At 36.7% G+C, this 11,919-nt stretch overlaps 1 protein-coding gene across 1 annotated transcript in view; it reads right to left on the reverse strand.

Annotated features, from left to right (window-relative positions):
• The window catches only part of LOC150100395 (heat shock protein 60A-like), a 112,664-nt gene extending 107,062 nt beyond the window's left edge, over positions 1 to 5,602 (reverse strand). The window contains exon 1 of the mRNA XM_090402752.1: positions 5,521 to 5,602. The gene's annotated coding sequence lies outside the window, so the exon portion shown is untranslated. The remainder of the gene's footprint in view (positions 1 to 5,520) is intronic.
• Between the last annotated feature and the right edge of the window lie 6,317 nt (positions 5,603 to 11,919).

The raw sequence follows: 11,919 nt of genomic DNA on the forward strand, positions 1-11,919 counted from the left end.
GGTACCAGTTGGATTCCATTGGCGACAGTTCTTGTTTCTTTGTAGCACTCAAGTTCCAGTGAAAGCCTACTTTTTTAGTTTCCGACAGAGGATATACATGAGGGTTTGTGCATTTCGGTGATGGATGGATGCTGGTTATTTCTTGTGTGTTTTAGGTAGAAGCTGGAGATGACAGCCTTAGCACAGATGAACAGGAAATTGCATATTCTGTGTCTGTTTTCTTCTGTATGGACTAAATTTCAGTAGTCTTCTTGGCTGTGTGCATAGTTACAGGTGCTAGAGGCAGTATTCAGGACATAGGTAATCATCGCTTTGTTTGCGGGACAGGTTAGATACGTGTATTCCAAGGTACCTGAAACATCGCAGAATAAACACAGATCCATTTCTCTTAGCTGAAATTTGTAGAGCTTAGGAGTTGGCAAGATGCTATGCCATAGTTTCCACTGTATGTCGTGGTTTGGCACACATCGATTTATATGGAAGATCCCACTGAAAACTGAGTGGCATATGCAGCCTTGTAGATGAGAGGGTTAAGGATGAAGATACAGAGAGAGAGGTTGGAGACACTGTCATGAAGAAGATATATTTTCTTGTAGTTGGAGAGAAGAATTGGAAGTGAGGCTTCAGATTGTACAAGATGAAATATCAGCTCCGAGCAGTTTCTAGAAGGGATACGGATTCTCTGAGGTGTAGCAATATCTGGATAGGCTTTTATAATAGCAGCTTGCATCTGTTGATATTGCTTTTCAGGTTTTGGGTTCTTCATTGGTGGGCTTGTGAATATTTTCCACTTTAGGGTCTGAGTCAGGAGGTCCCCCTATAATTCTTATTCCTGCCCATTTCCATGTAGGGAAAAGAAAGGGCTGGCCAGTTGTAAGGCTTGTTATGTTTCTGTTCGAAAATAGTGGTTCTGTAAGTACAGCTGACTCTGTTGATCCTGTCAGTGTGTGATGAAGTTCTGTGATGTTTTACAGAGATGCTCTACCGCTGTCGAGCATCTCTGTAAAAATGAGGTAGTTTAGAAGGAGATAGTGCAGAACTTGCCATTCGAAGGTATTGTGGAAAGTAAGTCCTCTGGTGAATGATTTTGTGATGTAATAGAAGGTGGTTACATAAGTGTGATTGCATTGAAGTGTTTAGGAGGAGGATTATCCTGAAGGATCTAATCTTGTTTTCAAGGAAAACCAGGCCTTGACCTCCCTTACTGGGTGGCTTGCAGAGTTCAGGATACGTTGTCCAGTTAGTATTGTTCCAGAGGAAACGTTTGATTGCCTTTTGAATGTGGTGGAGAAATTCTTCAGGGGGTGCGAGTACTTCAAGGGGTATGCCATAACACACTCACAGCCAGCTGGTTAACTATTAGTACTCCTCCTCTAAGTGAAGACATGGAACAAATGCTGTTCCATTTATCTAGCACCTATTTAAAACAGTTGTGCAGCTGTGTCCAGTTCAGTGTGTTATATATTTTGGTGTTGTCAAGGTGCACACCTAAGTACCTTTGTCCTTCACTTGACCAGGTACATTCGATCGGAGAATCATTTCTAGCCTTCCATCTGCCTGACCAAAAGCCAGTGGTTTTTGCAGAATTTAATTTGACCCATGAGGCTTGTGCATATAGTCTGTGTGCTTCCTTGGTTACTGTCACTGCTTCTTCATTTCGGACTATTACAGTGATGTCATTGGCATATGCTGATAATGTTATTTATGTGGCTCTATTATGCTAGTTCGTTTGGAGATGATGGTGTCGTGTACTCTTTTTAAGAAGGGTTCTATGGCCAGTGTGTATAATTGTCCAGAGAGAGGACACCCTTGCTTGATCCCTCAAGAGTATGACAAAGTACGAGTGAGCCTGTTGTTAATTTTTAAACAGAAGTGTGCATCTCTGTATAGCAATTGCATGGTTTCAATGATGAGAGGACCATAGCCAAATGCCTTTAGGACTTCATAAAGGTACTTGTGCTCTATCCTGTCGAAAACCTTCTCCTGATCAAGGCTGACGAGTGCTAGGTTTTCATGTTGGCTGTTTGTGATGTGGATGAGATCTCTTATTAAATGGAGATTATCATGTATTGATCTTCCTGGGACAGAGTAAGTTTGATGTTGGCCAATAACTTCAGGCAGTGTTGGCTTTATTCAGTTTGCTATAATTTTGGAAATGATTTTGCAATCGGTATTAATTAGGGAGATTGGACACTAGTTTCAGAAATCCGTGTGGTCTCCCTTCTTTGGGATCAATCGTGCTACTGAGGTTGTGACGGATTGTGGGAGCCCAGTGAGGTAGGCTTCTTGCAGTGTTTTGAGGAGAAGTGGTCCGAATCGATTCCATAAGACTTGGAAAAACTCTGACGTGAGACCATCAAGGCCAGGAGATTTGTTCTTTGGCAAGGATGTGCATGCAGTTTTCAGTTCATCTAGCATGATTTTGTTTTCTAAGTGGTTCCGATCTGTTGCAGAGATTTTTTTTTTTGTTTCTTTCAGTATTTCGTGAATGGCATGATATATAGATATGTATGGGGGGGGGGGAACTGATGTTTTCTAAGCTTCTTCAAAAAAATGAATAGTGAATTTATAAGTATATTAAATGATATTAGATATTTAGATACTGATATTAGATATTTAGTACAACATGTCAGTTATATTTAAAGCAATGCAAAAAAAACAATACTGGGAGTCAAGAAACAATATATTATACAGTAGAATGAAGCTAAAATAACAGCTGTCAACTCAAATATTAAGTTATTAAACTCTTCACAAATATTATAAAATGTGAGTCAAATTAATTCTTTATCTCTGTATTGCACATTGATTTAAAATCCAGATAAAGCAGTTTGCTAGTTTTTTGCCAGATACGTTGATAGATCTGCCTGGCAGTTTAACAGATCTTTATGATCTGTTAAAGAAGTCTTTTCTTATGAGCCTCTGTCTGAAGAAAAACCCAGTGAAGGAAACGCGTGTGTGTGTGTGTGTGTGTGTGTGTGTGTGTGTGTGTGTGTGTGTATATATATATATATATATATATATATATATGAGAAGCATGGATGACGCTTCAGGAATGAAAAGCAGCAAACCATAGAAAAAGTTAAATGTTAACATATTCGGATGTTCAAAGAAAATAACAAAGTTTTTTTTTCTTCTTTCATAGTAAGTTTTACTACTAAATAACATGAAATCTAAGAAATAACAAAGTATATATTTCTGTGGAAATTATCAGATTATATTCATTAAAGGTATCAAAAATTTAAAAATATTGGCTTCAACTGCAACTTGACTGATATGTCATAATAATTAATAATGGAATACACTTTACTAAATCAGTGGAATGTACTTGAAGTGGAAGAAGCAAGGAACCTAAGAAAAGGTAGTGAATACAGAACCCAAATTTAAAAGTTCTTCAACTTCCAAGAGGACTATGCTACTGAGGAGTGCACAGAATAATAAAGTAAATGTGCCATTGTATGTATGTGACAATGATCATACAACATCAGAACTACTAAATGTATAACACTTAACTTGCATCTGATCATTGTCACATACATACAAAGGCACATTTACTTTATTATTCTGTATCAGGACTGTGAGATGTTGAGCATGAAGACAGATTGAGGAAGCAGCTTGCAGAATTTATCAGATAGGAACAGAGACAATATGAGATATATATACTTAGTGAGAAAACTTATCAGACAGAATACAGGAAAGATAATAAAAAGATATCTGATGAGAAAACAGAATGTATCTCCCAAAAGATTATGGAGGAATGAAATGAGCTGGCAGAATAAGTAATGAATGCATACTGAATGAGTTCAGAGTAAGGTATTATGAGTTATTATTGAATACAGTGTGTTGAATGGAGTCGCACAATGATCCACAGTGCATCTTGTGGATCATTGTGAGACTCCATTCAACTGTCTCCATCTTTCAACAGTAAGACTCCATCACTGCTCCATATAATGTAATATAAGAAAAAAATTATTACTGAATGAATTATATTGATTAAATAAATTCATACAGTTCATAAATGTAGTAAAATATAGTTGATAAATAATTCATAGCTGGCCTGGTTAGCCGAGGAGTTAGTGTATCCACTCTCCAGCCAAAAGGCTGCGGATTCGAGATATATATATATTATGGGCATGGATGTTTGTGATTGTCTGTGAAAATACTAATGGTGGTGGCGAGCAGTAGATGCTGTTAGTGTAGATCAGCGATTTTCAATCTTTTCCATAATACGGCACACCTAGACTAATTATTAAAATTCTGCAGCACACTAAAAATATATTATTTTAATTTTTTTGATGATCTGGCAAAAAATAGGCATAATTTTGATTGATTTACACACACAAGAAGAGGAAAGACCAGACACTAATAAATAAATGTGCAAATCACAACATTATTTCTTTCAATTAATTTGTTTTCATAAATCTCACGGTACGCCTGAAGACCTCTCGCTGCACACCGGTTGAAAATCGCTGCTGTAGATGATGCAATTCGCTGTAATTGGTGGACTGAGTGGTGGAAACAGAGTTGTGGGTGGGTGCCCTCCCTCAATGAGTCTTTGCACTTCTTGGAGGCATTGCATAATAATAATAATATTTATATTTGTATTAAATTGCCAATAAGGCTCTTTGACCAAAAAGATGTCAGTATGAATTCTGTCTAGGAAGTAAGGAACCTTTGTAATATTTTTTTTTTCTTCTTTTCAGGCTGGAAAAAACTTATGTCTCAGATAGGGTTTTTTTTTTTTCTCTTAAAGTCTGGTTTTTCATCCTATATCAAACTTACCAGAATGCAATTTATGGATAAAATGCTAGCCTTAGTTACTCTGGCTATCATTATAAAACAATCAACACCTTTTATTATCTCTTGCATCCAATGATGGATTGAGATTATTCTTGGGTATATCAACCTCATCTGAGACTGATAGATGCAATGCAGTCAGCTTTGCATCACTCTGCTATAGGATGCATTCCGTAGGTGTAATGAAAATTTTTATCATAAATAGGTGACAGCTGTTCACAAGTACACATTTTCATGAAATCATGACCTATCACGCACAGATGCAAACGTACACAATAATAACTTATTATTTGTTAGCTATTTTAAGAAATAGAGTCAGTAACAAACAACCGTTCCATTAACAAGAACTTGTACATTAGTGCAATCGATGTCAGGCATGTTTGTCCAGAGGAATACACAAACCGAAAAATAATTTCTCGGTCTGGTGCAAGTACAGTATATGGAAGGAAATTAAGTATTAAAATAATCAAAAGTTAGATTTATATGTATGTGATAATTAACAGCAGACCTTTGGTTTCAATAAATCGAAAAACAACTAAAGATAGTATGCCTGATGAACAGTATAATATGATACCATACAAAACGTTTACTAAAGTAATGATGCAACAACATTTTGGAATTACGACATTTAATAAATGATAACCGTCTCAAAATAGACATGCACGTAAAACACACAAAAAAAAAAAAAACAATTCAACAAAAAAGAGAAAAATGAGCCCAACCTACCTTAATATCCCCAAGTATAAAATTAACAACACTAACAAAACCAAGAATCAAAAACTGAACGCATGGAACTCAAGGAAGAAAGCACTTGCACGTTTCTCTTAAATATACCGCGATTTCAGCGCCCTACAACATTTATATATACTGTATAAGAGAACTGAAACAGAAGCATCTCGAGATCTAAAAGCAATCACATGGAAGCAGCTCTCATAACTTGCAATAGAAATATAATAAGGATTGGAATTAAAATTCGTGATAATTTACATACTGAATAAATAGTGAACGATTTTCTCGCCGATGAGACCACAACTCTGACCACCAATCTGCATACTGGAAGCTTCTAAAGTTTTAAAGAATCTTCATAGCAGAATTCTCGAATTATCTATTCCTCAGTTCTACCCTGTCACTCGCAGCATTATTGTAATATAGGACTACAATCTTCCTGGGTGGTACTGTCATAAAAATAAAGAAATGAACAATATGCATTAAAATTATAGTACCGTTATAAGATATATATTTTAAAGATACCAAGTTATTTTAAACCTGTTTTTTACTCCATTTCCCAAGTAAGCAAACAGACAAATAAGTCACGTTTGCGCCTGCATGTAATGCAAGTCTAACTGACCCGTAAAGTAGTACACGTCCAGGCAACTCGTGGTAAAGTTAGAATAAGCTCTGATCACTATTCTTAATATTTACCCTTAATGCAAAGCCTTGAGGAGATGCATGATGCTATGCATTAAAGGCAAGAGGCCACTACCCAGACGGGTTTCGACCTTTATTGAGGTCTCATCAGTGGGAGCCAGGCTTAGAAATACTAAGGTTAAGTAATACAGAGCTTATAAGTATTTTTACCAAAACAAGTTACCAAAAGGTGCTTTGACCTTATTAAATAAAAATAACTTTCTACATCTATCTCTCATCCTGAGATTTTTATTTAATAAGGTCAAAGCACACCACGGTACTTGACCGCACAAAAGAAGACTTCATGGTTTCGAATCTAGTCGTCAACTATAGGAAATTTTTCTAAGCCTTTTTTCGACCGGTTCCCGAGTTAGTCGATCTCTGGCTTGGGCAAGCGGGTTTTTTCTCCCAGAAACTCAGGTTTTTCGTCCGGTAAACAAGAAAATCGACCGTAGAACCCACATCATTTCATACATTAAAAAAATATCGTGTTAGGGTTAGGGACCACGACATGGCGGCACTTGAAATATTCTCCGAAATTTTGCTTAGATAACATTGAAAATCTTAGTTTGGTTCTGACTGACTACTAATGGAACTTTTTCTAATCGTTTCTTCGACCATTTCCTGGAGTAGACAAACTATGGCAGTAGCAAACAGGCCTTTCGTCCCAGAAACTGGGTTTTTATTCCCGTAAACCCAAGAAAATCATCCGTTGATACGATACTATTTCAGGTGATAATATACTGCATGAGGTGTAGGGAAAAGATGAAGGCAGTTGGCTACTTCTCTTCACCAGATGCTGTTCAAAATTAGTGATAGTCTTAAACTAGCTCTCTCTGATTGGCTATGGTGAGAACTGACTTCCCCACAGTCTTTAAAAGTGATAAGGCTAAATCTGTCTTGCCTAATCCCTATGGTCGGGAAAAGCGTTAGTGGGTTTATTTTATTTGAAATTTATATATTATTTTTACATTGTATCATCATCAATAAGTCCAATGACTATTGCTGGAATCATTCCACATCGTACAACCCACCAGCTACGTTATTTATCATTCACACACACATTACATCACTAATACTGTGCTATTTGGTCAGTCAATTGTTCAGGTACTCTAACCGATTCACCTTGTTAAAAGTTGTTAATTCTGCATGCGACGACATGGCGACATCATGACGAGAATTTAACACAGCTTTTTTCATCGAAGAAAGCAGTGTCCCATCGTTCATTATATATGGACGAAGGGACAGACATATATCCCATATTATTATTGACGTATATCCCTTATTATTATCATCTCTGGATATTGCGTTTGAATCCATAGCGCTAAGTCACTCGAAGAAATCAGACCCGAGTTCGATTTTAGTCATCGACTAGAAGAAGTTTTTCAGACCATTTATTCGACCATTTCCCTAGTTAGTAGATTCTAGCAGAGGTAAGTGTACATTTTCTCCCAGGAACTCCAGTTTTTCGTACCATAAACGCAAGAAAATCCACCTTTGAACTCACACTACTTCAGACAATAATACATAGTGTGAGGAACATGAGATGGAAGCAATTGTCTACCTCTCTTCACTATCTCAAAGATGTAAGTCATGATTATTTGTCACTAATTTCCGTGTTTTACAATCACGTGCATCGAAATAGATCTGTGCCCTATCAATTATCCCTATTTTGTATCCGATGTATCATTATTATTATTATTTTACACAAACCTAAAACTACAAAAATCACACAGGTGAAAATAACACGTTATCTCGTACTTCACTTCGCTGCTAATCAAAGTTAGAATGGCCATACAAATTACACAAAAAACTCAGGATAACAGCAAGCAAGCTATGTAAATTTAAACACATTGCTCCGATATATATAAAATTATTCGTCTATAATGCATTATGTGAAAACATTTTAAGATAGCAATTTCATCATACGCATTCCGCACAGAATACAAACTCAATAGACTACAATCATTGTAAAATAAAATGGCCAAACTAATATTCTGGTAACAAAGAGAAGAAGAGCCCACACTCATAAGGGCAGAAATGACAGAGCACCAAATATTTAAGGTGAAACACTTATGCACGTGTTTCACCTTAAACCTGTTTCCAGTGAAAAATAATTACTAAAGCAAACAGCTTAAACATTACAGTAACCGAAACAACATATCAGATAATAAGACCACATTCAATCAACTATATAGCATATAAGTATAATAATCACCGAAATTCCATCCGAAACTTCTACACTTCTACATACCTGACATGATCAACAAACTGCCAGAAACCTGAGGACCTACACAGAACAGAAACAGGCGCTATGTAGATATTATAGCGAGAATGAAAATTACAGGGAAATTACATTACAACGAATTTCTCTCAAAGACCAATACAAGGACACAAACACTCCATATCCAAATTCAACCCTCCCTCCAAAAACAAAGGTTAATATGTGCGCATGAAGTTGTCCGTAGGTGCAAGTACTCGCTTCTGCAGTTAACCGGAAAGCTCAGTCGATACAGAAGAAACTCGTTGATCGGAAAAACCTGGGTTCGTGACGTGAGGAACCTTTATCAGGTCTTTACGAATAAAGGTGAGTTAACCGGTCTGATAAGAAGTTGGAAGGTTTTTCTCTTTGTAAATCGGTTTTTTTTACACTTAAATATACTATTTTCAATACTTTTTTTATACTTTTTTATACTTTTTGCCATACGTACGGTATGGCAAGGAAGGCAACAGGAGACCAGAGTGCTTCATAATCATCTGCCTAGTATAGCAGCATATTGCTACTCCAACAACCGTAAGTTTGAAGGGAACACACACACACATTTTTGAAACAGATTACATGACTAGAGGCAGAAACACTATTTTATTTTAAATAAACCGCACAACCAGTTTCGTCTACTTAGAAGACTTAATCGGGTATATAACATTAGAGAAATACCAACAAACATTGCGAGAGAAAATCTATATATTAAAACGCTTAACGTATTTACATACAAATGGCGTTCTGTGTATCACTTCATTGTTGGGCGTGTAGACGCGTTGAAGATCTCGGGAATGTAAAAGTTGGATACGTCGCAATGACAATCTGAGAGGTTATAACTAGAGTTAGTGTTGAGATATAGTGGATTGTGGACGATTTCTTTAAATTCTGCCATTTTTCTTTCCAATTCGTCATAGCATCGAAAGATATTTTCCTATTTGTTCCGATGGAGTTTTCGTCATTGGTGTCAGCAAAACTGACACCAATGTTAGATGTGGTTAGAGAGAGCACTGGCTCTAGTTCTGCTATATGTGATGTCTCTTTTATATTCTTCTAGACGTAACTCGATGGATTTTCCAGTCTGGTCAAAATAAGGCATGTTGCAGTTGCACCAAACACGGCAAACGCCGGGATATTTTTAGTTGTGTTTTTGTTTGGGCATATTGAATAAGTAACAGACTTGAGTAGAGGATTAAAGAAGTCCAGATGTTAAATTTTTAAGAACTTTAGCTAGCTTAGGTGAAACGAACTGATATATGGTGGGGATATGTAACCTTTTTCATTATTTCTATCTTCAATATGGCCAGGAGATGAATTGAATAGTAGTTTTTTAGCCCTGAAAGGTTGTAAGAAGAAACTGAAGTTCTTTGTTGATATCTTCTTTGCAGAGGAAGAAGCGAGCACGTTTGCCAAGGGTAGATATAATGTCAGTTATTGAGGCGGATAGTGATGGAACTGTGCGTGGATATATCGCTTGGTGTGAGTGGGTTTTTTTTATAAATGGAGATATTCAATTTTTCAGATACACGAGTGAGTTTGACATCTAGGAACGGGAAAGAACTATCAATCTCTAATCCTGCAGTAAATTGAATTTTCGATGTTGACTGTTGATAGTATAGGAAATTCTTTAAGGAATCAGGTCCATGACTCCAGATTAAGAACATTTCATCTATATATCTCTTCTATAACTTACGTTTCAATGGGAATTAAGAGAATTTTTTTCCACAAAATATTCTAAATAGAAATTCGTCAGTGTGGGAGCTAAGGATTACCCATGGCTAAGTCAAAGCTCTTTTGTAAATAGGAAATAACCAGAATTAACGCGATGGATTTATAAAGAATAACATTTTTCCGATAACTTATCTTTTAAAAAAGAGATTTATAACTTCTTCTGTAGGCAATTAATGAAGAGGATAACAACACGATACCTAGTCATAATTTTCTCTTTTTGAATAAGTAAATCTTTGACACTCGAAATAAAATTTAGAATTTTTGAGGAAAGAGGAAGTCAAGCCGAATAAACATTTCAGAGATTGGGCTAAATACTTTGAGAGGTTATATTTAGGAGAACCAATGTCTTCTAGAAATTTCTATAAAACTCTGTAGTGGTTCTCAGAGGGTTGTTGATACGGTTATGGAGTTCACGAGTTGGATTTCTGTCAAGAATAGAGTATCTGTTTGTGTTCGTAATAATTGAAACATTTTGTTAGTATAGTCATCAGTATCCAGGATTACAGTCGAGTTACCTTCATCTGGGTAGAATTATTACCCCTTTGCGTTTTGGTTGTTTTTTTTTTTACTGCTTGACATTCTGCTAGAGAGATATCGACTGTAAGAGGTTTTGTATTAATTATATATATTGGGTTTTATCCTTCATCCAAATGTTAGCAAACAACGTTTGTGCCTGAAGTACTTTCAGGACTGGGGAAACTTGTGGTAAAGGTGGTATAAGTTCTCATCACTTGTCTTAATATCTCCCATAATGCAAAACACGTCTCCTTGAGGACATGTATAGTGCTATGCATTAAAGGAAGAGCCACTACCCAGACCGATTTCGACCTTTATTGGGGTGCTGTTTAAGTAAAGACCTTTCTAAAAATTAGGCGGTCCCCCAGACTACTCCCTACAAGTGACTGAATTACCGTACAACTCAGCGGTGGCTCCACTCAATGACAGGCTCATCCCACCACCAAGCAGAGCCATAATCTCAGAGACAGGCAAAAACCTACCCCCGAACAAAGCCATAATCTCAGCGATAGGCCCAACTCAGAGACAGGCAGAAATCTACCTCCGCCCAAGCAGAGCCTCTCACATCTCAAGGAAAACAATCACTTCTGTGCAACAGCACATCAGTGGGAGCCAAACCCAGAGGTGGTGATACTAAAGGTGGAAGTAATGGAGAAGTCATATTTACCTATACGAGTTGCCAAAGGGTTTCACACCCTATTATGAAAATTCTCTGGATTAGAGATAAGTTTATGGAAGTTTTTTCACTTGTCTATGCTACTAATTATATATTGGGTTTCATCCTTTATCCAATCCTGAAAGTACTTCATGCACGAACTTTGTTTACTAACACTTGGATAAAGGATAAAACCCAATATATAATTAGTAGCATAGCCAAGTAAAAAGACTTACATAGGTTTTGCATTATTAATTATAAAAATGTATTCCATACGAAGTAAATTAGCTTCTTGAGTAGGAAGGAAAGAGGTACCGTTTTCAATTTTTAAAGTAACACCTCCTTTGGAATGGATTTTGTGAACATACCGAAATTAAAGCCTTTATTAAAAACATTCTTTTTAACATTAGAAAGGACAGCGGTGCACGCAGGATTTAATCTTGGAGGGGGCCGAGCACTCAAGATTTAATCTTGGGGGGGGGGGGGGAGTTGAGTAGACTATTTGAGAATACACACTGCACATTGAATACGACCTATGACTGATTATCTGCAGTGA

The sequence above is a fragment of the Typopeltis vanoorti genome, chromosome 13, assembly GCF_054136105.1.
Source record: "Typopeltis vanoorti isolate ZY-2024b chromosome 13, IOZ_Tvanoo_1.0, whole genome shotgun sequence".
In the NCBI taxonomy this organism is placed as follows: Eukaryota; Metazoa; Arthropoda; class Arachnida; order Uropygi; family Thelyphonidae; genus Typopeltis; species Typopeltis vanoorti.